General features: G+C 45.1%; 1 pseudogene; it reads right to left on the minus strand.

Annotated features, from left to right (window-relative positions):
- Positions 1-16,731: 16,731 nt before the first annotated feature.
- Positions 16,732-20,803, minus strand: LOC150005901 (large ribosomal subunit protein eL43 pseudogene; annotated as a pseudogene).
- Between the last annotated feature and the right edge of the window lie 6,982 nt (positions 20,804-27,785).

Below are 27,785 nucleotides of genomic sequence, written 5' to 3' on the forward strand. Positions count from 1 at the left end.
GCTATCAATAAGAGCCAGGAGGAAATGAAGAATACGATCTCTGAATTGAAGAACACAGTAGAAGGAATTAAAAACAGGCTAGAGGAAGCAGAAAATCGGATCAGCGAGCTGGAGGACAATGTAGACAAAAACTCACAGACAGTGCAACAAAATGAAAAAAGACTGAACAAGACTGAAGAGGCTCTAAGACAGTTGCAGGACAACATGAAACGTAATAATATCCGTATCATAGGAATTCCAGAAGGAGAAGAAGAAGAGAAAGGGATAGAAAACCTCTTTGAAAAACTAATGACAGAAAACTTCCCTAACATGAAGAGAGAATCATGCAAGTCCAGGAAGCACAGAGGGTCCCAATGAAGATGAACCCCAACAGGCCCACTTCAAGACACATCATAATTAAAATGCCAACATTCAAAGACAAAGAGAGAATCCTAAAAGCAGCAAGAGAGAAACAACTAATAATATACAAGGGAGCTCCAATAAGGCTATCATCAGATTTCACAGCAGAAACACTACAAGCCAGAAGGGAATGGCAAAATATATTCCAAGTAATGAAAAACAAAGGCCTACAACCAAGAATACTCTACCCAGCAAGGCTCTCATTCAAAATGGAAGGTGAAATAGGAGTTTCCAAGACAAAAGAAGGTTAAAAGAATACATCTCTACCAAACCAGTATTGCAAGAGATGCTAAAGGGTCTGCTTTAAGAAGATGAAGAAACAGAGAGAGACAGAGAGGAACACGAGTACAAAGGGGGAAAATGACAATGAATAAGTACTGAAAGAAAGAAGGAACTTCTACCATTTGCAACAACATGATTGGAACTAGAGAGAATTATGCTTAGCGAAATAAGCCAGGCAACAAAAGAAAATTACCTTATGCTATCACCTGTTACAGGAAACTAATGAACAACACAAACAAATGAGCAAAATAGAACCAGAGGTATGTAAACGAGGAATAAACTAACAGTAACAAAGGGGGAGATGGGAGGGAGAGAAGGGGTAAGAAGGGGAAGGGTCTAGTCAAAGAACATGTATAAATGATCCATGGACATAGACAGCTGGGTGGGGACTGAATGTGGGAGAAGGGAGGGACAGGGTGCAGAGAAGCAAGAGGGGGAAAAAAGTGAGACAACTGTAATGGAAAAACAAACAAACAGAAAAATTTTTAGTGGGGGGAAAAAATAAAAATATAAAGAACAGAAATGCAAGTTCAGTGAATATTAGAAGGACAAGGATTTTCCTTCACACTGTATATATTTTCTCCCTATCTGATCCCTCCAGAATTTGGCATCTTAAAGAAGTAAGTAATGACCTAAGTTTCTTTGCATAAAACTAATAAGACCAGTTGTTAATAACGATTTTTTGACTAAGACTTTGACTGGAATGTCATGCTTAAGGAGACATGCTTGGGCTTTGGTTGTTACCAAAAAGCCCTGAGCAACTGGGACTGACTTTCAAAGGTAATAAAAGTCCACGAGATAAAAGGCCTGGTACCTTGGATGGATGAGCGGTCCATAGCAATCTTTCCAGGGAAGGAACGAAGGTTGTTTTCCTGAAAGATGGCTAGAAGGGACCTTAAGGCACAATGGAAAACCAGAAGGACTTGGAAAAGACAGGTGTTTACAGGCAAGGCTGTATGCCAGGTATGTGGCTCAGCTTCTGTGCCCTGAAGGGCAGACTGAAGGTCACCCTAAATGTTCCTTGCGTAAGTTCCAGCAAAGCAGAACTAAAGATCATAAGTGATCATTTTCTGCTCTTGTTGTGTTTATGCAAATGAACAGGATAAATTAAAAATGAACTTAATGCAGTCCCTTTAATGACAAGGAGGGTAATCTTAGGGAGAAAAATCACGATTCAAGGAAGATCACAATGCCCAGTGGTAGACTATAAAGTAGTGCAGCTAACCGTCTTTAAAGTTTCTTTTCATTTAAAATTTGTTTTCATTTGAAAGTTAAACTATGTCTGTGGCATTATCAAAGATGTTTAATTTACAGGCAAGAAGAATGTCAAATGCCTTGCAACTGGATGTCTTTCCGATAAGACAGTCCTACAGATCTATAAACTTGTGTGTGGGTTATGTTACATAAATTAACATGTGTTTTCTGTTTTCAAAGGGCATAAGCCTACGATCTCATTACCTGAGTGATTGTCTGTACATATAGGCCTTACTTAATCCTGTCTGCATTGCTGCCTCCTGAGACTCAATGGTTTGGCTGAACTAAGTGGCTGGGTTGGTGAAGAACAGGGTGGTCTGTGGGCTTCACTTTAAAACTGGTTTCTCTTTTCTATCCTAATGGCTTGGACAGAAAGAGCCCAGAGGCCTGAGAGGGGGGAAACCTAAAATATTTCCCTCAGTCCAAACTAAGTATAATGGGCAAAAGGGTTTTGGACAGGTGAGATGTACCTGGCATACCTTCCTCTAAAGAAGCCCTTCTTTTCCCTAATGTGGGACATTGAAAAATTAATACCTGTCTTTTGTCATCTAGTGGTTACGGATTGAATGATATCCTTTAACCCTGTTGCCCCCAGAATACAACAAGGATGCCAGCCTGTTAAACCAAGCATGCTGTTGTCCAGAGACAGCCAACCAACCTGGAGTCTGCACAATCCTTCCCCTTGTGGGAAGGCCACCCTCCCCTCCACACCCCCACTCTTATTAGGGATTTCTTGACCCAAGGGTAGGTAGGACGACAACCATGTCCAGCTTGAAGCAACTAGAGGAGCTCGAGACCTTCTTCCATTGTCCTTTATAAGATTGTAAAGGGTCTTAAGTCTGAGAGGGAGGGATTGTTATTTTTTATTGTTAAAATATTTAACTAATTAATTAATTATTTTTTTTAAAAAAAGAAGAAGAATATATGAAAGGGTGAGCCATGGGCATGGACTTGGGGAGGGGATTATCGGGGAAGGGGGGTGCTGGGTGGAGGGGAGCAAAGTGGAAAAAATTGGAACTATTGTAACAATATAATCAATAAAATATACTTAAAAATAAATAAATAAAAAATAAAAAATAAAAAAAAAGAAGATGTACATACATACAGTGGAATACTTTTCAGCCACAAAAAGATGATTGCCATTTGTGACAACATGGATGGATCTCAAGAATATGGTAATATGCTAAGTGAAGTACATCAGATGAAAAAGAACAAGAGCTGCATGATTTCATTCCTATGTAGGCTATAAAACCAAAAAGCAACAAGTTAACAAAGCAACCAACTGATCAACCAAACAAAAGGAAAACAAACTCATAGACACAGATAACAATATGGTGGTTACCAGAGGGAAGGGGGTGGTGGAAGGGATGAAGAGGGTAAAGGGGGCTGAATCCAAGGTGATGGAAGAGACTAGACTTTTGGGTGGTGATCATCCAATAGGCTAGATGGATGTATTATAAAGTTGTAATTTATGTTATTTAGCAATGTTACCCCAGTATATTTAATTAAAATAATATGAAAAATGAGCAACCTGCTTAGTATTTCTTACATCTCTCCTCTGCATCTCCAGTCAAGTTGAGCAGCCTTTTGTGAACCCCACATCCTAATATAACAATTTTTAAAGCATTGTTATTCCTTCTCTGACACACATATCTGTTCTGCTGTGCATTGACTTAGTTCTGTGCATTTCCCACACCCTCCCACCCTGGTTAGTCAAGGGCTTTCTCGCTCACCCTTATCTCTGCAAATCTTGCACAAGAGCTCTCAGTGGCAAGTGTTCCAATTGCACATTTGTTGGGTAAACTTGGTTCCCAAACCCCAAGTGCAGGACAGTGACTTGAGTTGAACTGGTCCCTGCTACTGCCTGTGGTCTGGAGGACCCCATTACACCTGGTTTCCGGTCTCAGGAGAGGCCTAAGTAACAGCAAGGCACTGTTCAGGTTTGGGTGGTTGTAAGAAAGAGAGACTTACTCAAGTTACTGCAGGAGAAAAGAAGGTTTATCTGAAGGATGCTCATGGCCTGGACCAGAATGTGGTCTAGAACTGAGGGTGCTGGCACAGAGTGGCCTAGTCACTCTGTCTCACTGTGTTTCTGCATCTTTTTTTAAAAAGATTTTATTTGTTTATTTATTTTTAGACAGAGGGGAAAGGAGGGAGAAAGAGAAGGAGAGAAACATCAATGTGTAAGAGAAGCATAAATCGGTTGCCTCTAGCACACACCCTGACCAAGGACTGAAACCACAATCTAGGCATGTGCCCTGACTGGGAATCAAACCAGTGACCTTTCACTTTGCAGGATGATACCCAACCAACTGAGCCAGATGTAACAGGTTCAGGGCTGTTCTTCACTTTTTGGTGTGTTTTTTCCATTCTCCTCCTAGTAACTCTTTGAGTCTGGCTTCTGTTACTTATAACTTCTGTTCCCATGTAACTGGTTTATAACTACATTATCATGACTTCTTTGGTTTCTTCTTAAGTCACAAACTTTAATTTGGCCTTATTGCTAAATATATCCTGCACTTGGCATTCTTGGTTCAAATGCCTTAGAAACAGAGTCTGATGGGCACAGCTCATGTTTGGATTGGTTGCCCTTGATCCAGGTATCTACCTGGTCCAATCAGCTCTTCCAGTACCAGAGAAGTGGGAATGTTGGGTCATTAAGGCTCAAACATGGCAACTTAAAGACTACCCGTAACATGGGTATCTGTCAGAATATGTACCACTAAGGGCATAGCAGGTCTGGGGTTGGGTCTGCCCCATTTAAGAATGTCATCCAGTGCTGTATTTGGAACCAGGAACCTCCTAGTTGCCTGGAATCTCAGTCCTCTCACGGTACCGCTACCCCTTCCCCAAACATACCCTCTCACCCTGACATGAGGTGAGTAAGGGTGGACAAGCTAGAAGAAAATCAGCAAACAAAACAGTCCTAGTACCAACATGAGGAAAAACTGTGAATTTTACGAGGGAGGGCATTGATCTTCACTAGGAAGATCACAAGAAGAGAAAAAAAGATAGATTCAATAGAGAACTTGATACCCAGCCAATTCAGAGGATGAAATAAACCAGGCCCTCAGGATGCTGAAATGAGAATCTAATAAAACGGCAATTGATGTAATCAAGACTAACGGCAGGTCAAGATGTGAAAATAAGTTTAAAAGAACTGGGTATTGATTCTCCAATGCTAGCACAGTGTTGACCAGCAAAGGGATACATTCTAGCCTCTCCATTTACAACTTCAAGTAAATTTCATAAACTGTCAATAGATTAGTCTTTTCTGCACTGCTGGGATTTCTCTTCATATCTTGGCCATAAACCAGTACCTTCTAAATACAGTAGCTTTTGTATTTAAAAGCTACTGTAAAATCTTTCCTCCCTCTCTCCTTCCTCCCTCCCTCCCTCCCTTTTTTCCTCTCCTTTTTTCCAGCAATATTTATGAACATCTCTTTTGTACAAGGCATAATATGCACAAATGGAGGGTTTTGTTTGTTTGTTTTGTTTTTTTTTACTCAACAGCATGAGAAATACAAATATGTACTATACGAAAAAGGTCTATCATTTATTGCATACTTATTTATCGGGTAGTATTTTAAGCTCTTTATACATATCAATCAATCCTCTCAATAGCCTTAAAAGGTAGGTACTAATATCATCCTTACTTATAAAATGAAGAAACTGAGACACAGTGGTTCAGTAACTTCCTCAAAGTCACAATCAGAAGCTGGAAAACAAAGCAGCTGGCCTCAGTGCAGCGGACCACTCGGGCACCACAAGTGCAGTCTGAGTCATTGAATGGCAGCAGCTGCTGGGAAAAGCGCTAGAGCAGAAGTCCTGAATTTGAACTCTGCTTGTTTCCATAGTGATGATCAACAGGGGAGGCATTTTTTTCATACTGTGAAGAGCCATTCCAATATTTGATGTGAAATGGCCACAGCTCCGTGGGATGTGTTCGAGCACAGCCAACTTCTGTGGCAGTGGTGAGCCTGTGCTCTGTCTTGTATGCACAGGCTGGACCTACAGCCCTTAGCTGAAACGTGTTCTCTTGCATTAACCTGTCCCTTCAGTGAAGCTGAGTCCCAAGGAGGATGTGGGGTCTCGAGGAGTCATCCTGAGGAACACTCAAGAAGAGAAAGGCCAATGGCTCTTCTAGGGAGGATTTCTCCAGGACTTTTATCATCTTTCTTAGACTCGCAACTTCTACACCTTCATAAGAAGTTACCAAGACAAGTCTGCTTGTGGCAGGATATAGGGGAAGAGAAGCTAGACATGAAAGGCCACATATTGTATTATATGATTCCATTTACTTAAAATGTCCAGAATAGGCAAATCCATAGTGACAGAAAACAGATTAGTGGCTGCCAGGGGTGGAGCAGGGGGGATTGGGGAGTGACTGCTAATGGGTATGGGGTTGTTTTGGGGGTGATAAAAATGTTCTGAAATTTCATAGTGGTGATAGTTGCACAATCTGTGAATTTACAATACAACAAACTACTGTATAGTACACTGAAAAGGGTGGATTTATAATATGTAAGTTAAATCTCAATTTTATAAAAGATAAAGTGAAGAGAGGAGGCTCCCAGCAAAGTTCCCATTGCTATGGAAGATTTCCTCATTGTGGAAGTATCTTTGAGTGGAGGGGAAGCCATAAGACCCAGAGCTTCAGAGAATGTATCTCACTGAGGACCTGCCTGGGCTTTTGAGTGGCAGAGTCACAGGCTGGCCCCCAGCACAAATAACCAGCAGAGAGAGAGGCAGATAGACACCCCCAGTTTCTTTCTTCACCGAGCAACAGTCCTCAGAAGTCCAAAGCAACATCAGCTACTGCAGAGGCAACCCAGGTGGAATTTCTCTCTTTGGAAGCATGCCCCAAGTACTTCAAGATGGTCGCTGCGAGAGGAAGCTCTGACCCACACGTGGCAGGAGGTGGTGGTTTGGTGGACTGTGGGGGCACGGCGTTCCCTGTCAGTGTCAGTCTGCAGTTGAAGAGCGGAAAGACTCCCCGACTCTTTGCACTTTCCCTTGTGGCTTACCTCAGGCACGTGCACATACTCTCCTCCCTTGGGAGGAGAATTTGCTCTTTTTTAAATAAAGAAAATATGGCAAGTATTTGTCTTGGTCTGAAAACTCAGTCATTGCTGGATTCACCTACCACCCGGCCCCATGCAGCACCAGGATCTGGCTTTATGTGGTACCTGGGAAAGGGGAAGTGTCTCCAATGCTTAGTGAGTCAAAATCCAGGCCTAAGCATTCTGCTCAAGGCTGGCAGCACGGGGCAGGGGTCTTGCATGGGACCAGGACTCTTTCTGTCTTCCCTACTGAGGTCTTTCCATCTCCCCAGGAAGCTGCCCAGTTATGTGGGAGTCTCTGCTCCTGCAAGGCCCAGCATGAGTCTTATCCATTAGATACTAAAGTCCAAGAGTTTTTCAAAGGCTCAGAAAATGTCTGGTTATCGGAATTAGGTCCATGGGCTCCAAAGTACAAAATAAGAGAATTGCAAAACTGAACTGAATAGATGATTGTGCTCACAAAATCTAATATTGTCATTTTATTCATTGTTAAAATTAATATGCACAAACATTTCATTCTATTTGAAAAAAGTTTGTTAGTTAGGTTCTCTCATTTAGCAAGGATTTCTGAGTACAATAACGTTTGCTAAGTCATCCTTGGTCAGGAAAAAAACAACCAACACCAACTAGTGGCACCAGGGAACAACTCTGGAACAACCAAGAAGTAACATTCACATCATGCCAAGTTCCCTAAAGCAGGGCTTCTCAAATATTCATGTGCCCGTGAGTCACCTAGTGGCCTAGTTCAAATGTCGTTCTGATTCATAGGAATGAATGAATGGGACTGCAGTTGGGTTTTTTAAAAAAAGGCTCCCAGGTAGGGCAAAGTGGATGCTGGTGGCCCCTAGGCTACATTTTGTGTAACTAAGCTCTAAAACATGCTTTCACTTATTACTTCTTTTCCCAGAATTTCCAGTATCCTCAGCTGACCTCAGGGTTAAGGCCAGAGTCCTCTCTCTTCATTAGGTTTTGATACCTAGATACTGACCCCTCTCTGCAGCTGGGGTTCCACTGAGTTTTGTGTCCAGGAAATGCTTATTCCAGCTCTCAGGACTTTGCTGGAACTGCTTCTATGCCTGTAATGCACCCCCTTCTGGTCTCTGCCAAGTACGATCCCTTGTACCCTTCAGCGTCCAACTTAACTGCTGCTTCCTCCATGAAATCTGCTCCAAACTTGCCAGCTAGGATTGCTTCCTTCCTTTCCTGAATTCAGTTTTTGTAACCTTCAGTTTGGCTCTGATTATATCCTCTGTCATGTCATTAGCTAACTCTTTTGAAGATGTCTGTCTTGTTTCTCCAAGTAGGCTGTAAGGCCCTGGTGGATGTTGTTAAGGTTTCCCATTTTTTCTGCTGTCTAGACTTGGCTCTGCCATTAATTAACCACATCATCTTAGAAAAATCACTATTTCTCCAAGCCTTGGGTCCCTCATTTGTAAAATGAGGAGTTGAACTAACTCACAGACTGCTTGCTGAAAGCCTGTCTGCCTCTAAAATTCCTTGGTTCCATATGGTTCTGACTGCCCTATGCTGCATAGGACATGGTTGACATCCAAGAACACACCTAGTGGATTTAATTAAATTGAAAATTTAAGCAAGGAAAGGCTATATGTCCCCAGAGGGGTCGTGGATAAATGGCCCAGGGGCAAGGCAACAAATCACGGGCTGTAGGAGAGATTCCTTCTTCCTGTGCCTCCCCCACTTCTTGGAGGCCTCTCCTCTGCCTCTGGAATTTGCCATCTCTTCTCAGAGCTAGGTGCTTCCCTCCTTCGATTTTTTACCAAGACTACAGAGAAAATAAAAAACAGTGAGCGAAATGCATGTCTAAGGGTGTGAGAGAGAAACAGGAAAGGAAAGGGGTGGGAGAGAGGGAGTGGGGGAGGAGGGAAAGGGGCGGAGGAGGAGAAGAGTAGAACATGAGGTCATAATCTGGAGGGACCAGACTTTTCAGAAATCATCTGTCACGGCAACCTAGCCACCAGAAGATGTAAATAAATTAAGATGGTAATTCCATCTCACATTTGTGGTGTTGTGAACAGCTCTTCCAAGCTCGGCTCTCACGGTGTGTGATGTCACCCGCATGCCTTGATGGAATTAGAACCCTAATTTATTTATGGTTGGGGATATGCTATTCCTTATGGCATTGCGATTGTCTTTATTTTATAGGCTGCTTGAAGCAATTTAATATGGTTGGATCCCGCAGAGGATGCATACCAGCAGAGACTCAACAAGTGAGCTCTGGCTGGCTAGAGACACCATGGTGTTCCCTCCACATGGACAGCCAGCTGCCCAGAGCCATGGAAGGCCTGCCAAAAAATGGGCCTTGAGATATTTTCATCTTCCTTAGGGGCATCTCCCTCAGGAAACAAGCACCTCTCCAGTGCGATAATCAGGAGCTGTCACAGGAGGGGTTGTCCTCAAAGAGACCAGGCCAAGCAACTTGGAAACTAACGCCCAGTGGGATCAAATAGAGTCAGAGCTTAAGAGGACAACTACTCCACACTTGGAGTTGAAGGAGGACATTGTTCAAACTACTTCACACCACGTATAGAGGGGCCTAGACCAGCTACAGTGTAAGAATTTGGAGTTAGATGCCCTGTGTACGAACAAGCCTTGGCTCTGCCACACCTGTGTCGTCCTGGGCATTTCACTTAATGAAACTTCACTCCTTACAGGTAAAAAGGAAATAATATTTTCTACCTCAGAAGGTCGTTGAAATGACTGAATGTCACTGTTGGTAAAATGCTTTGGTAGTCTCTGACTGAGCTCCAACCTGGGGAGGCAGCATGGGATGACCTCACTTGTTGCACAAGTCATTCTCTGGAAGCTCTTAAACTCTCAAGGGAACCAAATCTCAGGACAGGAAGGCCACCTACTGATATCCCACATGCCCCACCCTTTGACCAACAGTCATCCTGGAGACTGACTCAGTGCTGTCTTGTTGACTATCCAGACATTAGACTGCCCCAGGCTACAATGTTGGCAGACTTTAGATTTTTATGGGCCAGGGGTCCTTTCTCCCTTGTGACTGCTCCTCTTATCCCTCTTCTGTAGGAGTAACACACATGCTTTGCTCATGCAATAGTTTTATACAATAACTTGTCCTTCTTCAGTGCATTGTAACTACTCATTGTATCCTGGAACAATGTCATATTTTTTTCTCAGTTTTAAGTTTCTAGAATGTTCTGGAGTCTCACTTGGGGAACAAACAGCTAGGTGCAGAAAGAAACTATAGTTGAACACAGACTGGTGTGGCTCAGTTGGTTAGGTATTGTTCTGTAAAACAAAAGGTCACCGGTTTGATTCCTGGTCAGGGCACATGCCTAGGTTGTGGGTTCAGCCCCCGGTCAGGACACGTGCAAGAGGTAACCAATCCATATTTCACTCTCACATCTCTCACATCGATATTTCTCTCCCTCTCTTTCTCCTTCCCTTTCCCTCTCTCTAAAAAATAAATAAATAAAATATTAAAAAAGAAAACTTAGTTGAAAATGTATCACTATATCCTAATTCCTATGAAACATAGATACATGTATTTAAAGAAAGAGTCAAATGATGAAAGAATGAAAGGAAAAAAGAAAGGAAGAGGGAATTTTAAACAACTGTACATCTTAGCATATACTATATTTCCTTATCTATGAAATGAGAAGTCCTCACCAATATCTCTGGCAGTCACATCCAGTTAATAATATCCTATAGATCTATAGTTTATGCCACCATTGGCAATATATTACATAGGGTTCACCACTCAGAGCAGACACCATTAATTAATCACAACACTACTCTATGTGTTTCAAACAATCCCTTCCCAAATCATGTTACCACATGAGATGTAGCCCATTTGCTTCCTGGGTTTACTCATTCAATTATAAATCTATTGTTGAATATACTTTTTTCTACTTAAAAAATGTATTTTCCTATCTCCTCTATTCCCTCAGCTCCCTCAGAGACGATTACCATGAGGGAAATTCTATAAAAAAATACAAAATGCAATGGATAAAATTATTTTTAGATGAGGAGTGGCATCTTGAAAGAAGTAACACTAGAAATACTATTAAAACTCGTCGACGGCAGCCGTCCGTCTCGAGAGACGATGTGTAGCTTCTTAAGAGTCTATCTGCACTGCCGAGAATGGCTGTGCAGTCCGACTCGGGAGTGACATGGTATCTGTCTCCTCCCGTGTTGAATCGACATCTTGGGATGAAGCTACAGAGCCTGGGCAGGGTGATATGGAGGGTCTGCTGTTGCCCATGCAGCAGACCCCCCCTCTCTTCGCAGCTGAAGGGTCCAAGGGAAAGACGGAATCAATACAGCTTGGCTTCAGGTGCGCCGCAGGAGTTGCCGGTGTTGACTACAACGTCAAACCGCCTTAGGGACTCCGGCTCCGGATTTTCTGTCGGGGTTTACTCCCTTAGCCTTTCCCCTGAAGAGGTATGCCGCAAGGCAGCGGAGGTTTTTTGGAGTCAGAGTTTTCCTTCTCTGATGTGCCCTGACTGGAAGATCGAACCAGCGACACTTAGCTCGCAGGCCGACGCTCAATCCACTGAGCCAAACCAGCCAGGGCTACTATTAAAACTACAACACTAATAACCACTCCATTTACCAGAGGACCTGCTATATGATAGGCATTGAGTTTTCCCTTGATCTTACCAAGCTTAACAACAATACTTTGAGATATTTGTTATTTTCCTCACCTTACAGATAAGGAAACGGAGGCTCAGAGGAGTTAAATCATTTGCCCAGGGTCATACAGCACACAAGTGTCAGAGCTGGGATTCACCATTGGTGTCACAGTGGGTACAATTTTCATAGGTGGAAATAGAGGAGAGGAGAGGAAAGTGGCTCTGATTAATAGCCCCTCAAAATGAAATGGTTAGATATAAATCTAACAAAATATATACAAGATTTATATGAGGAAAACTACAGAACTCTGATGAAAGATATTGAACATGTCAAACCCCGATGAAAGGTATCTCCATCAAATAAATGAAGAGATATTCCATGCACATAGGAAGAAAGACTCAATGTTGTCAAGATGTCAGTTCTTCCCAACTTCATCTATAGATCTGATGCAACTCCAATCAAAATCAAAGCAAGTTATTTATGGGTATTGACAAACTGATTCTAAAGTTTATATGGGGAGGCAAAAGACCCAGAATAGCCAACAGAATATTAATAGAGAATGACAAAGTCAGAGGACTGGTATTACCAAATGTCAAGACCTACAGTGGAGCTACAGTAATCAAGACAATGTGGTACTGGCAAAAGTACAGACAAATCAAATCAGTAGAACAGTACAGGGGACCCTAGTAACAGACCCACATAAATGTAGTCAACTGATATTTGACAAAGGAGCAAAGATAGTCTTTTTGACAAATGGTTCTAGAATAACTGGACATCCACATGCAAAAACATGAATCTAGACACAGACCTTATACCCCTTATAGGTGGAACTAGAGGGGAAGGGACAGAAGAAACCCTAGGCAAAGGAAATTTGATGACTGTTTAAAATACATTGCAATGAATATGCAAATGACCCATGCATAATTAGATCAATATAAGATAAGCACACAAGGAAAGCTGGGCCATTGGAAGGCAGGCGGGTGCCTCCCAGAGCAGACAAGCTGCCTAAGGCCACTGAGTGCTTCCCTGGGCTGAGAGGAAGAAGCAATGAATCCACTAGGAAATTCGTGCAGACTGCAGAGCCCTACACCTTATTCCTCCAATCTTGTCACAGAAGGGGTCAGGCCTCAATGCCAGGCTTGTGTGCTTTCTTCTGAGGAGGGCTTGGAGGACAGACAGTGACTGCATGGGCAGGTTCTATGTGGGAACCTGGGAAATCATGTGTTTGTATTCTGTTCTGCAAAATCATTTCCTGAGGCAGCTATGAACCACAGGTGGGGGTGGGGGACCAATGGCAGTGTGAGATTCTGAATGGGACATGACAGCGCAGGATAACCCCGAAGGCCCCCTTCCAATAAGCTGAGCAGGTAGGGGGGTTCCATGAGGAAGGAATAAAGAAATTGGAGGCTTTTCAAATCTGATGTTAGCAGAATTTCAGGGCTTTCTGGATGAGTGGGCAGAGTGAGGGAAAGGCTCACGAGTGGCTCGCCAGTTTTGGAATGGTTGTTTGAAGTGCTGGCTGCTGTCCTCTTTGGGGACAGCTGAGGATAAACGGGGTTACTTCTCGGTGAGAGACACCTGGGAGGACACTCAGTGGGCGAGGACTCTCCCAGTCAGGTGTTCTCCCATTCCTGGGCCGCAGTTTTCTCATTTTTAATGAGACCTTGGGATTAGATGCCTGCCCGATGTGCCTTCCAGCTCCGAATTCAATTCCCCACGAGAAGACACAGTGAGCCCTTGTCTTCAGGATCCGAGAGGGGAAGTAAGGAGGTGCAGACAGACCACACCAGGGTGGGAATGTATTGCTTAGACAGTGAGTGAGGAGAGGAGCCGGTGAGCTGGGGAAACTGGCTAATGCTTGGGGGAGCTCAGAGCTGGGGACTGCAGGACAGGGCTGAGCGGAAACAAAGCCTCTCATTAGGACGCGGGCTGTGGTGAGGATACCAGATCCACAGCGGCCCAGGTGTCTCCCCATTCTCACAGTGGCACTGGGGACCCAGGTGGGGAGCTGCCGCGGCCTCAGAGACCCGGATCCTTTTAAGCTCAGTGGCCCTCCCTTGCCTCTTTGGGCCACTGGGATGCTAACCTGCGAGCCCTGAGAGGCGGCTCAGCCAGCATCTTGAACTCATTTTCCAGCATGAGGGGGCCTGGTTTTCTGTCACAGTCCAAGGCACGTGTTTACTCAGCTTCTCTGCTTCCCAGCCCAAGGAAAGATAACTGAACTTGATGGATAACCACTAATTGGATCATTACCTTCATTTCGAAATGATTGCCCCTAGCCCCCGGGGGCATTAGTTCTGAGCTGGGGCCCCCAATCCAGCCCAAGGCAGGCGGTGGAGCTGAGGACGGCTCCATCCGCTCACGCTCCGGCAGTACTGTGACCCCACGAGGACTCACAGCTGTGCTCCTGCCAAGCTGTGCCTTCCAAACAGCCCCCTCCCCACGCCTCCCGGACTCCACATCCCCAGCCAGTCAACATGCACTTGCTCCTGCTGGCACCCTCTCTCCCCCGCTGAGTGCCCTCTCATCCTTGTCTCCAGGGCTCCCAGGGAACACCAGTTCCCACAGCCCTCCTTTCTGCCCCTCTGAGGACCCGTTCCTCCCTGCTCCACCTCCCAGTTCTTTTGTACACAGTTTACTTCCCCAGGCAGAGAACAAGGCCCCGGAAGGCAGGCTCACCTCTCTCTCCTGCGGCACCCTCGTGTTGCTGGCACTGAGCTGGGCACACTGTGCTGGCTTGTCAGTTGATTGATGTTGTGGGGCAGGAGGCACAGGCAGGAAGGGAGGGCAATTGATTCCAGCTGAAGGAGAAAGGGGCAGGTGCAGGCAGAGGGTGAGGGATGCCGGGAGGGTGGGGGCTGGAGGGTCAGTAGCTCTGAAGGAACCCACCCTCTGCCCTCATGGCTCAGATCTGCGAGCCTGGGTTAAACAAAAGTAGTTTACAGGATAACTCTGAGAGTGATTAAAGAAATGACCATAATTCCCGGGATAAAACATGACAGCCATTAAAAATGCTTTGAAGAATATTTAATGATAGAGGGAAAGGTTCACGCCAAATGAGTGAAAAAAAGCAAGTCATAAAAGATAACGTACAATACAATTCCATTAAAAAATGTTAAAACATACAGATAGGAAACTGGTAGCTGACATGTGTTGGGCCCTATGGCACGCCCTGCGTTGTGCTGTGTCATCTCATGCAGTCTTCCCATTAATCTAGGAGCTAGGTGCTAGCTCATTTCACATAATCCTATTTTATAGATGTAGAAACTGAGGCACATAAATGACGTACCTTCCCCGAATTTCTACCTTGAAGCCATTAGAGCTCTGAGTTTCTTCTGGTGCCTGGAGAACCCTCACGCAGAAGAATCAGGTCAAAACTGTCTAAAGCCATGTTCTCTGGAGAGATGTTTGGAGGCCTGTTATGTGGAAGAAGGGTCACTTGTGCCTGTGGTGTCCCTACATTGGGGACAGGGAGGCTGATTGTGGCTGACTAGGAGGAAGAATGCCTTCCTAACTGCTGCTGGACAGGGAGGAAGTCTGTGTCCCTGGAGGTGATCAAGAATGAGCCAGGGAGGGGATTTCACGTTGGGAATGACCTCTAAGGACTTCTAATCCTCGCAGCCTAGGAGGAGTGCCAACCATGGAATGAAATCCAAGGCTTTTGCTGGCCAGGTGCCTGGGCAGAGAATCCAGGGGCTCAGGAGCTGCTCTTTCAACCATATTATGGACTGAATGTTTCGGTCCCCCAACTATGTATGTTGAAAATCTACCCCCCAATGTGATGGTATTAAGGAGATGGGGCCTTTGGGAGATGATTTGTATTAGATGAGGGCATGAGGATGGGGATCGCATGGATGGGATTAGTGCCCTTATAAGAGTCAGGAGAGAGCTTGCTTCCTCTCTCACCCTCTCCACCTTGTGAGGATATAAGAGAACAGCCATCTGCATTCCAGAAGAAGGCCTGTATGAGAATACCACTGTGTTGGCACCCTCATCATGAACTTCCAGCCCCCAAATGGTGAGAAATAAATTTCTGTTGCTTAAGCCTCCTAGTCTCTGGTACTTTGTTATAGCAGCTGGAGCTGTCGAAGAGCCCCCTCTGGGAGATGGGTGCCCTATCCAGGCATTCCTTCAGACTTCCTTAAGAGAGTATGGACCACAGCCACTTCCTCTAGCCCTCTCTGTCTCAAACACACATGTGCCCCAGGAGCTAAATATCCAGGACCCCCAGATCAAGTTTTTCAACATTACATTGGGGCACCAGGGCAAGCTTGGGCAGTAAAACTGAGCATTTTAGAGAAGGGGCATGCTAACCTGATAACTGTGTTATCCTGCCGAAAACGGCTTATGACAGAGACCGAGTCACTTTTTGCCTTCTGTGGCTTCCTGAGATGTTACATAAACTCATCTGGGTCTGGGAGGTCTCAGAGGTGTGTGTGTAGTAGAATGGGGGTGGGGACATGCCACCTGACTGAGATATGCAGAGTCCACTCACATTTTTCTGGGCAGTGTCTTGACCTTTAAAAAGGACACTGGGCTGAGAAATTCAAGCTGACATTCTGTTATCTCACTGTGCCCACTGGTGTTGATGGTGGTGTTTGGTAATCAATCAATCAACCTCTCTTCATTGCCTGGTAATTGTGTATTCAGCCTGTATGTGCATGTGTGTACGTGTATGTGATGGCATGTGTACATGTTTGTGTGTGTGTTTGAGGGGGTGAGACATGAAGAGAAGGCACAATGCTGCTCTGGGAGTAAGATTCTAAAGCCTCCTCTGTTTCATTTGATGTGACCTGGTGAAGATCAGCTCCAATTTCCTCAACTCCCCTGACATGGTCTGTCCTTCCTGGATCCCAGGGTTATTCCTCCGCCCTGACCTTGCTCTCCTCCTTTCCTTAGGAGCTTTGGACCCAGGAGGAAGTGTTTACTTCTTGGTGGGCCCCACAGACTTTGTCAGTGCCTCCTTTGAACTCACTGACCAGCTCTAGCTGCTGGAAACCAGTTAGTTCCAGATTGCACACTGTATTTCAGGCAGCTCAGCCTCCCTATTTATTTATTTAACATAAATTAACCCATTTATTATAGGCTAGCAATGTTTCAAATTGTGGAGCTCCTACTGGTCTTTCAGTTCCTTCAGTCGACTGATGGCAGCTGGACTGGGACAGTGGAAGTGGTGTGGGAGGTCCGGGCACCACCAGCGACTGTCTTCTTGCAGGATCCACAGTACTAGATCCCCATAACTTGTCTCTTCATCCTGGTTTTGTCACAGAAGGAGAAAGTGTACTTGGTGTGTGGGCTGATCTCAGTTTTCTTCACCATTATCCTGAGGGAGGTGCCATAACGGGTCCCACAGTTGCCAACGATTATGAGCTCCGTGGTGCATTTAGTTACATTGCTGCAAACTAGGTCGGAACCCAGAGAGGCAGCCACTCTTTTCTAAATGGTCCTTCTGATGTACTCCATGGGGCTCGTTCTAATTCTTGACCATCACTCTAATCTTGCTGACCAAGGCTAGAGCTGCCATCTTATGTCTTTTCAATGACATGAAGTATCTTTAGCTCTTCTTCATTCTCCCACTATTTCTTGTTTCCACCTGGAGAAGGGAGGGAAAAGCAATGAGCTGGGTGTTTTATGTTGTTCTTGGTTTTGTTTTCTCATTTAAACCTCTCGATTTCTCTCCTACTCAATGTTATTCTTTTTCACAAAGGAATCTGAGGTTCAGAGCATTGTCTCAGTAGCCCACGGTCTCACCCGTGGTGAGGCTGAAGTGGGTTAGAAACTAGTCTCTTTGGTTCCAGGGCCTAGGGTTGAATTTTGTTGTGGGTCAAATTGCATCTCTCAAAAAGAAATATTGCAGTCTTAACACTTGGTACCTTTGAATGTAACCTTGTTTGAAAAAAAGTCTATGCAGATGAAAAAAAGTTGAGGTGAGATCGTACTCAATTAGGGTGAGCCCTAATCCAGCGATTTTCAATTGGTGTGCCAGTGCGCTGCCGCTGCCCACTGGTGTGCCACGAGAAGTTTTAAAACGTGCAGTACTTGACTATTTTAGTCAGGGGCACTGACTCCTTAGACTGTCAAATAAAAAAATGACAGTAGTCAACATAACAATAGCCATCTAGAGTGAACACTCTGTCTTGAACCATCACTATATACATCACATAATAAGTTGCATCTTATTGGTCACATTGCATAATAAGGTTGCATCTAATTGGTTAATTCTTGGTACCAGATTTAAAAAAAAAATCCTTATATAAAAGTCACTTTGGAGCAAAAAGGATAGGAAATTTTTTTTTTCCTTTTGGTAAATCAATCAAAATTATACCCCTTTTTGTCAGATTGGCAAAAAACACATATCTGTGTGTGTGTGTGTGTGTGCGTGCGCACGCGCGCGTGCATGTGTGTGTGTATATATATTTGGTGTGCTGAAGAATTTTAGTAATTAGTTTATGTGTGCCATGAAAATATTTGCCCTCAATCGCCAGGGTCCTTATAAGAAGATTTAGACCCAGATAGAGGCACAGGGAGAATGTCATGTGAAGACCGAGGCAGAGATTGGAGTAACATCTCTGCAAACCAAAGAATGCAACAAATATTGGGGGGAATGACATGCAGCAGATTCTCACTCAGAACACCCAGGGGGAACCAGCCCTGCCAATACCTTGATTTTAGACTTCTACCTTCCTGAACTGTCAGAAATCAAATTTCTATTGTTTTAAGCCATCCAATTAGTTTATAGTCATTTGTTAAGTAGCCCTAGGAAAATAGTACAGTTTCACAGTTCAAGCCCAGAATACCTTTGTCCTGGCCTAAAACCAGCAGACTTCTTCAGAACCCACTCTCAGAATCCTTCTCTCTGGGGTTGGCCCAGATCCGGTTAAATGGTTCATTACGTGCGTCCATCCAGGAGCTGCCTCAAGAGGCGACAGAGGCCCATGAGTGAGTGAATGGCTCATTCTTGTGGCCCCCAGAGAAGGCTTTGTGAAGGCAGAGGCCTGATAGAGAACAGAAACTGGAGATGTAGGATAAAGAGCTAATTTGAGTGGGAACAGAGAGCAGTGCATGTAAAAGCACCTGGCATGATAAGGCATGGTGTTTATTACATTGTAGGTGGTCAATTAATGTGAGTAAAGAAAGTGAAAGAATGCAAGAGTCTTGAAAGCAGTTGAAACCAGGTATGAAGCACCGTAAATGTGCCAGATCCAAGTTTTAGGCAAGAGCATTGTTAACTACATTGATTTGAGTGGACTGTCCAAGGCAATGGGGGAAACCCAGCCTTTGGCCTCAAAAGCCATGGATTCTGGCTTTGACTCTGCTGCTTTGTAGTTTTCGTGAGGTTGGGAAAATCATTTCTCTCTCTGAGCCTCAGTTCCTTCAACTGTGAAATGGAGATGATAAATGTCCCTTAGCTTACAAAGTTAGAAAGATGGCCTGGCAAAGAACTTGTAAGTGCTTTATAAACTGCAAAGCGCAATATGAACATGAAGTATTATTCATCTTATCATTGACTGGCTAATCTATTTATTGCCCTGTGACTGCTCCATACCCATTTGTGCCTTTGAGTCTTTGCTCATGGTCTCTTTACCCAGCTGAAAGTCCCTCTGTGTTGATTAGGATTAGATTTGGATACAGGCAACAGAAAACCCAAGGCAACAGTCATATGTTTTTCTCCCATGTAATAGTCTGCAAGCATTCCAGGGCTGGTGTAGGCGACTTAGGGTCTTTCCATTTTCTTGTTCTGCTGTGTGTGGTTGCCATTTCCAAGGTCACTTTGTGGCTTAAAATAGTTGCTGGAGCTCCTTCATACATCCACATTTCAGCAAAAAGGAATGAAAGAGAGTGGGCAGGCTTCCCGTCTTTAAAGACACCCTCTAAAAGTTGCATATGCCCCCCTTTTATATATTCCATTGGTCAGAACTTAATCACATGGGCACATCTATCTTCTGGAGGAACTGAAAATGTGGTTTTTATTCTGGATGGTCATGTGCCCAGCTAAAACTTGGGGTTCTATCATCATTGAAGAAGGAGAGGGTAATATTTAGGAAGAACTAGCATCTCTACCATTTCATACATTTCTCCTCCATGGACTCATATTTCATTTCAAGATCAAGTCAAATTCATCTGCAAAATAAGGAGCTTGTATCATTTGGGAGTTACATAGCCAGTCCACGGGCATATAGAAGCTCTGTATGGATCATCTCATTTACTCTGCAGCACAGCCCTGTGGGCAGGATACTGTCATTGCGTCAGTGTTATAGGTGAGGAAATTTGGCTCAGAGAGCTGTGCGATGTCATAGGTTAGGTTTCCTGGGATACACATTCTGAGATGGAAAGTACCAATGATTGGGCAGGACATGCATCAGAGAGTGCTTTGGGGGCAATTCCTGTGGAAGAAAGGAGGGGATGGAAGCAGGGTTGGACAGAGGGAAGTCGGGCTGTGATGCAGTTCCAATGAAAGTCTCAGCTGGCTCCCCAGGGAACTCTGGAGCTGGGATGGCCCTGCAGAGCTGTTCCAAGCTGGCAGTGGGGGGACAGGCCTTTAGACCCTAATGCTGCTCACTCACTCATTGAACACAGGCTGCCCCAGGAAGGGGAGCTGACATTGAGCATATCACTCTCTTCAATGAGAACAGTCCCTGAGAAGGCATGGAGCTGAGCGTTCCCTGCTGGCAGCGCCCCCAGTGGCTGCAGGTGTAAGTACTTCCTTCTTGAAGCAGTACTCTGGAGGAATTCGAGTTCCAGATAAAGGCACTTGATGAAGCTTGCCCCAAGCAGCAAGTGACAGAGACACAGGACTAGTACCAGGACATCTGACTCCAGCAGTTGGGCTTTTGCACTTAAATTGTTTGCTCAGAGTCACAACTAGAAAGAAATGCCCACCATTCAGGCACCCTCATCCACATATTAAATCAACCCGCTACTTTGCCTCTTTAGGGTCCCTGCTGGTACCCTCTTCTGGAAACTTTACCTCCAGGTTTCCTGTGTACTGTGTTCTTTCTTCTCTCAGGACAAACTTTGACAGTTAATAGTACTTTGGCTGAACTGTATCTAGTCAATTAAAGTAGTGCTTTGCTGACAAGGTCTACCGGGGGCTCAGCCCTCTGCCGGCTGGAATGGGATTCTGAAGACAGACTCTGGCCCCAGCAGAGTTGCAGGCTGTTCGGAGAGCCAAGGCCACCACCCATGTTGGCGACGGTGACAGGAGAGAGTGACTGCCTGAGTGCTGCCCTGTGAGTCCTGTCTGTCATCGCTTTAACAGGAAGGAAAGGCCAACCCAGGCTGGATCAGAAGACCTGTGCTCACACTTCCTCTGCTCTTCCTACCCATCGCAGCGCCCTGGAGGCTGGAGCCAGATTTTCTCCCTAGTGGGAACCATCAGGTGCTCAGTAAGTGGGAAGGGATTTTAGAACCATAGGACTGGAGACAGACATTCACATTTCTCATCTCAGAGACGAGGAAAAAGAGGCACAGATGTCAGTATGACCTGTCCAAGGTGACACAGCGAGGTGGCGGTAGCATGGGTGTATTGAGAACCTGGGTTTTTCTGACCCCTGGCCTAGTCTACCACCCCAAGCTGCTCCTACTAAATGAGGGCAGAGGAACCAGATATAGACTTCAGATTGGTCCTTGCCTTTGGGCATTCTCAGAAAAGCACTCAAGACTGTCCCTGTCACAGGAAGAGAGAAACAAAACATCAGGTAGAGAAGGGCAGGCCCATGGAAACACTGCATAGAACTCTATAGCTGATAGCCACAGGTCCAGTGACCTCCTGGCTAGTCCCAGGTGGTTGGCTCAAGAAAGGGGGTGGGGAGAAGAGAGTGCAAAATTCTTTCTATCTTGGGCTTAGCACCTGGGACCGCAGACAGTGCCCGATCCTCTGGCAAGATTTAGGAGTGATTCTGTTGGAAGCCAGAGTGTAACAAGCTTTAGATCAATGGTTCAATATGCAGAAAGCTTTTGCCCACCACCTCAGAGGCTTCTCACACACTGTAACCTGCATCTTCCCCGAAACATCTTAGCTTCATGAAGCAATAAAACAGTCCGGCCTAAGTTACTGAACTTCTTTGAAGTCCCGGAGAGGCCCATAAATAAGGTAGGTACTTTGGAAGGGGGGCGTTGGTTTTGCGGGATCCCCATACAACTCTTTCAGAGTCACATTGATTTGTAGCTGCCTCTAAGTCAATTTCCTGGGGCCCATAAATCTTGATTTGAGCAAAACAAAAATGTCATCAATATTTATTCGATGCATTTCTTACCACTCCATAGGAAAGCAAGAAGAAAAAGATGTCAGCATTCTCACCCGCCACCCCAGAGCAGGCTTGGGACACGGCCCGTCCCCCATTCCTCGAAGACCATTCCGTCGTGAACCATAAACCCCGGCTAACAAATGTTCCATTTCATGGTCAGCAAGAGTGGTAACTGTCACTGGAGAAATAAAATTGAGTTATTGTTTCCAGTTTCAAAAGAACAGCAACAAGTATAAAAAAAAAAAAAAAAAACTGTATGCGATCCCTGTCCTCTTCCCCTCAGACACCTGCAGTCATCTAATGTTTCACTGAATCCTGCCACATAAATGCATAGCTTCACTCACTAATCCATATGGCTCCAGAGACCACTGTTACATGAGAACTTAAACTGATGGGGCCAGGCAGCCCAGGGCAGCTTAATCTTTTTTAATTCAAATCGACTGAGTCCCATGTGGCCGGGAGATGATACCCTATATGCTGCAATCAGACTGACCTAGACTTCTCGTGCTCTAAATGATTAATGAAACTGCCTCGAGTTTGTTTCTATGGTGATTGGAAACCTGACCCCGGACAGAGGAATCTGCCATTCACGGTGAACGAACAACGGAAAGGGGGGCAAGGGGACCCTGGCCGCTGGTGGAGAAGGGGAAGATGCCCAAATGCTTCAAGTTCCTCTCCATGGCCTGTGGCTGGCCCCAGAGAGTGGAGAGAGGGGACAGGAAGAAAGTGACCCTCTTAGGGAAGTTTTAATTCAACCAAACTGTAGAATTATTCTTTTCTCCTTCAAGAATTTAAAAAATGCTTTAGTATTCCTAAAGCAACCGATCAAAGAGTTGAGGGAAGACAGCATTTAGCTCGCCTTTGGTTTCCTAAAATAAGTACATAATAAATAAAATAAAGCCATGAAATCTTCGATTCTTTCTTTAGAATAAACGGTTTTGCCCTTGAGGAATATTATGAAACCAGCTGAGTACCTTGTGTCATTTGTTTACTCGGGTCACATGTGGCTTTGTTTTGGGTTCCCATATGAAATAGGTCCTATTTGGGCTTCACCTGGTAAAACTTTGTTGTCAGAACCAGCAGAGGCAGGTAGGGTGGGATTGAGGGGGAGCTTGATTATGTTGGAAGAGAAGCAATGGGTGGGAACGGTCAGTGCCAGTGGTCGCCTGCTGCCGTCCTCCTGGCAGAACACTTGGGACCCGTTGCAGGATGGAGCCCATCCTAGCTTTCCTGTCGGAGCCCCTGCACCCTGCCCAGGTTCCCCAGCTTGTCAAAATCCTGACCCTTTCAGAGGTCTCACACAGGGAACATCACAGAACACACCTTGCCATTTTACAATCTAATGCTTAATCCAGTGTGGCTACTGACCGAGGCGTAATGACTATGAAAGTCGGTGGGGACATTGTCCCCCTTCTTTCATTCCTTCCCTGCCCCCACCTGCCTTTCTTCACATGGTCACTGGCCACCTTCTTAAACACATGGCTCCCTGCCTCTGAACCTTTGATGGTCCACATTCCCAAACTTTACTAAGAAACAGAGGTTTCTTTCCACCTCCCCGGTCCAGCTCTGTCTCCCATTCATTTCTGCCAACTATTCTCTGCACATCCTCCAGGAATGCCCCACTCTCTGCCTTTGCTTTGCAGTTCCATCTGTCTGGAATGCCCTTCCCAACTCCATGTGTTAGAACAATCTTCTCTGTTCCTCAAGTCCCAGCTCATGTGGCCACCTCAGCACTTGGGTACCTCAGTCATAGGCTTTCCTTCCCTGCATTGTGCCTTTTATAATAGTGTGTCCCAGGCTTTGCCTTGTGTAATGGAGCATCTTGCTCCCAGCTATAGAGTTTGGCACACAGCGTGTGCTCAATCCATGTTTGTTCAATTGAATTTCTTTTTCAACCCTTACTCCTTGGTGCCTGGCTCCACTGACGACTAGCTAGAAAGTTCATCTGGCCATTATATCTGTTGTCCCCTTGATGGTCACTGCTAGCTGTTCCTGGGTGAACAAAGACTTCATGACCTCGTGGTTCAGCACTCAGGAATACTTGGAAAGCAACCAGTAACTGCTCTAGATCTGCTCCAAGCCACTCTTCTGACCAAGCTAGAGCTTGTCTGGCCCAATTTCCCCAAATTGAAACCTTCCCTGTTGAAGGACTGAGCTGGTTCTAACCAGGTTGAGTGTTGTTTCAAGGGTCTGTCTGAACCCGACCTCTCACCCCTGCCCCTTTATGGAGACTTGGTCACACTGGGGTGTGCCTGTCACGCAGCGCCCTCCTCTGCCCTTGGCCGGGGAAGGAGAACCTGAGAAAGAAGGGGCCCCAGCCAGCCTCTCACCCATCCAGTTAGGCGTTTTCACAAATTACCCACTGGTAAGCAATCCCTTGGCCTTATCTGACTGTCCCACTGAGGGGGTATCATGTGTGCCTGCTTTATTCTCTGGGGACACAGGTGACAATACTTGGGTGTGGGGCCCTCGTGAGAGGCAGTGGTGTCCAGGTGCCTAGGGACAGATATTTGGGTGAGCAGAGACTGGTGACTGCTTTTTCCCGACAAGTGATAAGCCTGTAAGAGTTGTGTCCCCAGCATCGTCTCCATTTCCCCCAATTACTGCACCCAGTTTCTCATCTGGAGCCCCCACGCCATTGCACAGAGCCCAGCAAGTCCTCCTCGCTCACTTGTCCCAGCCTCTGCTTCCTTATTTGTTAAATGGACAAGGTCACCACCCTTGAGTCTGTAACACTCTGTGAGGGAAAGAATATCTCTCCACTGTTCCTCTGATCTTCCCTTACACCCCCACATCCAACCAAAATGGTACTTGTGTGGCTGTATATTTTTTGAAAATCACATTTCATTTTGAGGGGTTCTGAAAAAGTCCTATTGCCTCTATTCAGAAGGTTCCTCCCTGGGTGATGTAAGCACCATGCCTCTGCCAGGGCCAGGCCAGGCAGGTTTGGGGGGTGGGCTGGCCAGCAGAACTTGGGGACCGAGTCAGCTGCTGAGGTGAGGAATGTGAGATGCGTGAGGAATGTGAGATGCACAAGAGATGTGGTGGAGGGAAGTGAAGTCATGAATATTTAGAAGTGGGGAGAGTGGAATTCAATCTGACACTGATACACAGGAGGACTGGATTGATAGCAAGAATCTAAAATTAGAAGCAGCTTGTCTTGGGAGTTTAGAGCTCAGGCCCTAGAGACAGATGGGACTGAAAACCCTGAATTTGCCACTTGCCAGCTGAGTGACCTTGGGCAAGTAACTTAACCTCTCTGTGCCCTCAGCTTCCTCATCTGTGAAGCAGGGATAATAAAGTTCTTTCTTCACAGGATTGTTGTAATGATTAAGCTCATGCAACAGTGCTTGGCACACAGTACGAACTAGCTGTGTTTATAGCTGAATAAAGGTCAACATCAGGTTTTTGCTAGAGGTTGTCAGCTTTTTTCCTTCTCCTAGAGCTCCTTCCTCTTCTTTCCAAAACCCACTGCCACCCTCTCCTTTTAATTTGTTTTGGAAGAAAGGAGGGTCTAGGCTACCACTGTTCAACAGAAATATAATGCAAAACACATGAAATTTAAAAATTTCTAGAATCCCCACTGAAAAATAAAAATTAATTTTACTAACATAGGTCATTTAATCCAATACATCTAAAATATTCCTTTCAACATGTATTGAATATCTTAAAATTGTGATATATGTATATATGTATGTATTTTTGTTTCTTAATCCTTGAAATCTAATGTATATTTTACACTTATACCAAGCATATCTCAATTCAGGTGCTAGACTTTCATCTGAAATACCTGATTGTATTAAATTTCATCATACTGACAGCTGAAAAGTAGCTCCACATACCCAGATTGTTCCAAACAACTTGATTCAGCTTTCCCATAACTGAATCCACTATCAGTTTTTAAATTAAAATTAATTAAAATGCAATAAATATTCAAATTATCAGATGCACTGGTCACATGTCAAGTGCTCAGTAGCCAATTGTACTGACTACTGTATTGGACAGCGAAGATCTAGAAGTTGCTCTGGGGAGCAATTAATCTTGAAGAAATGCTGCCTGTCTGTAGCCACCTCAGACACAAGGAACTTACTGAAACAGAGACCGTGACCACATCCTGAGCTTGTTCCTAGTGGTGGTGGGAGATGGCTAGGGTGGCATGGGGACACAAGTGTCCTGAGAATTCTCTTTATTCCTTCAAGGACCAATGCACACCAGTACCCACCATCTACTAAGTGTGGCCATTGGTGCCAGAGATGTGGTATGAGTTATTGTCTGGACTGAACTGTGGTTAAAATCTATCTGCCATCTTCCAATCTCTAGGTTCCTGTAACTTCCAGGGGGCAGTGGACTCTGAAATGGGAACCCCCACTCCTGGCCCTGTCTTAACACCTGCCTGGCACAGTAATCTGACTGAAGCTCCACTTTGATAACACGGCTGGTGAGCACCTGCTGCGGGCCAGGCACCATGCTCTTAGCTGGCATGCAGCTTCATGGGGTGACTGGCACCTTTTGGTCAATCAGATCTTCTAGCTCCCTGTTGCTTCCGGCTGCGTTAGAAGCCACTGACTTTCCCTGTTCCCTATTCAACCCTACCTCCCCACCCCCACTCCTGTCACATCTACCTTCCTACTATCCTCAACATAAGCCTTGGGGTGTATTTTGGTTCCAGATCTTTGCTAATTTCATTTTCCCTTTCTGGAATGACCTTCCTATTCATATTCCTCGTTACCTATCCAGATTCTACCTGCTGTCAGGTTCTCTTTCTCCAATCAGCCTTCCAGCCCATGTGGTCTCCTTTTCCTTGTGTTCACAGCTCTTACTGCGTTGGTGGTTATCTTGGAGCTGCTGGTATGGCAGGCAGCATTATTTAACATCTCACAGTGCCCCTGAGAGCTGGACTGTCTGCGAGCACTACGTTCGCACCTGTTCACCCTCCTCTCCCTGCTCTCTCCAGCACCTGGACACACAGGAGGTGCTCAGGGAAAACCTGTGGATGCACCAATATCCTCGCCAAGAGGTCAGCCTGGGTTATAAGGCATGGGAGCCCATTTGTTGGGTAATAATGTATCCCGAGTATCTGCTGTGTCCACTATTACGCTTTATACAACTCAGGCCACCATTGAAACATTTGTGGGAAAAATTAATTGCCCTTCATTGAGTTCTCTGACAGGGAGCTAGCTGCTCTTTCTGCTAATCTGATTGGAGAAAACAAAAGGCTTTACTCTCTTAATTAAGTCTTATGTATGGAATCATTTTGCTATTCAGCTAATTCATGGTAATAGCAATAATAGTAGTGAGCATCACTAACATTTATGAATCACTTTCCATCTGCCAAACACCCTGCCAAGTGCTTCATACATATCATTTAACTTAATTTCTATAACCCACTGAGGCAGAAACCGCTAGGAAGCCTGGGGTGAGGGAAGGGGTCAAATGCTCATGCTATGGTAATAGGCAGCCTCACTCACCATTGCCAACTGTACGATTTTTGGTGCATGTGTTAACCTAGCTCTAAAGTGGTTAAAATCTAAAAAAACCCTGTAAAATCCTGTGCTGTTTGGAGAGGTGATGTATGCAAAGCCCTTAGAAATCATGTTCTACTTCTTCAAAATATTTTAGCTGTTATCATCATTAGTCCCCATTTTATAGATGGGGAAACTGAGTTACAGAGAGACTAAGTACGTTGCTCCAACTCACAGAGTTAGTAAGTGATACATTGAATGTAAACCCTGTCTGACCTCATAGTCCTTGCTTGTAATCACTACACTCCAATGAATGCAAATGTATTCATCTCCTTTGCCCCAGGCCCTGTGCTGGACAGTCGGCAACCAATTATCTCATTCAATATACCAAATAATTCTGTGACTTGAACTTATCTCCTGGGCAGCGAGGCGCCCGGGAAGAGCTTCCAGCTGGGCCA

Source organism: Furipterus horrens, unplaced genomic scaffold, assembly GCF_987537825.1.
Source record: "Furipterus horrens unplaced genomic scaffold, mFurHor1.1.pri manual_scaffold_6, whole genome shotgun sequence".
Classification (NCBI taxonomy): Eukaryota; Metazoa; Chordata; class Mammalia; order Chiroptera; family Furipteridae; genus Furipterus; species Furipterus horrens.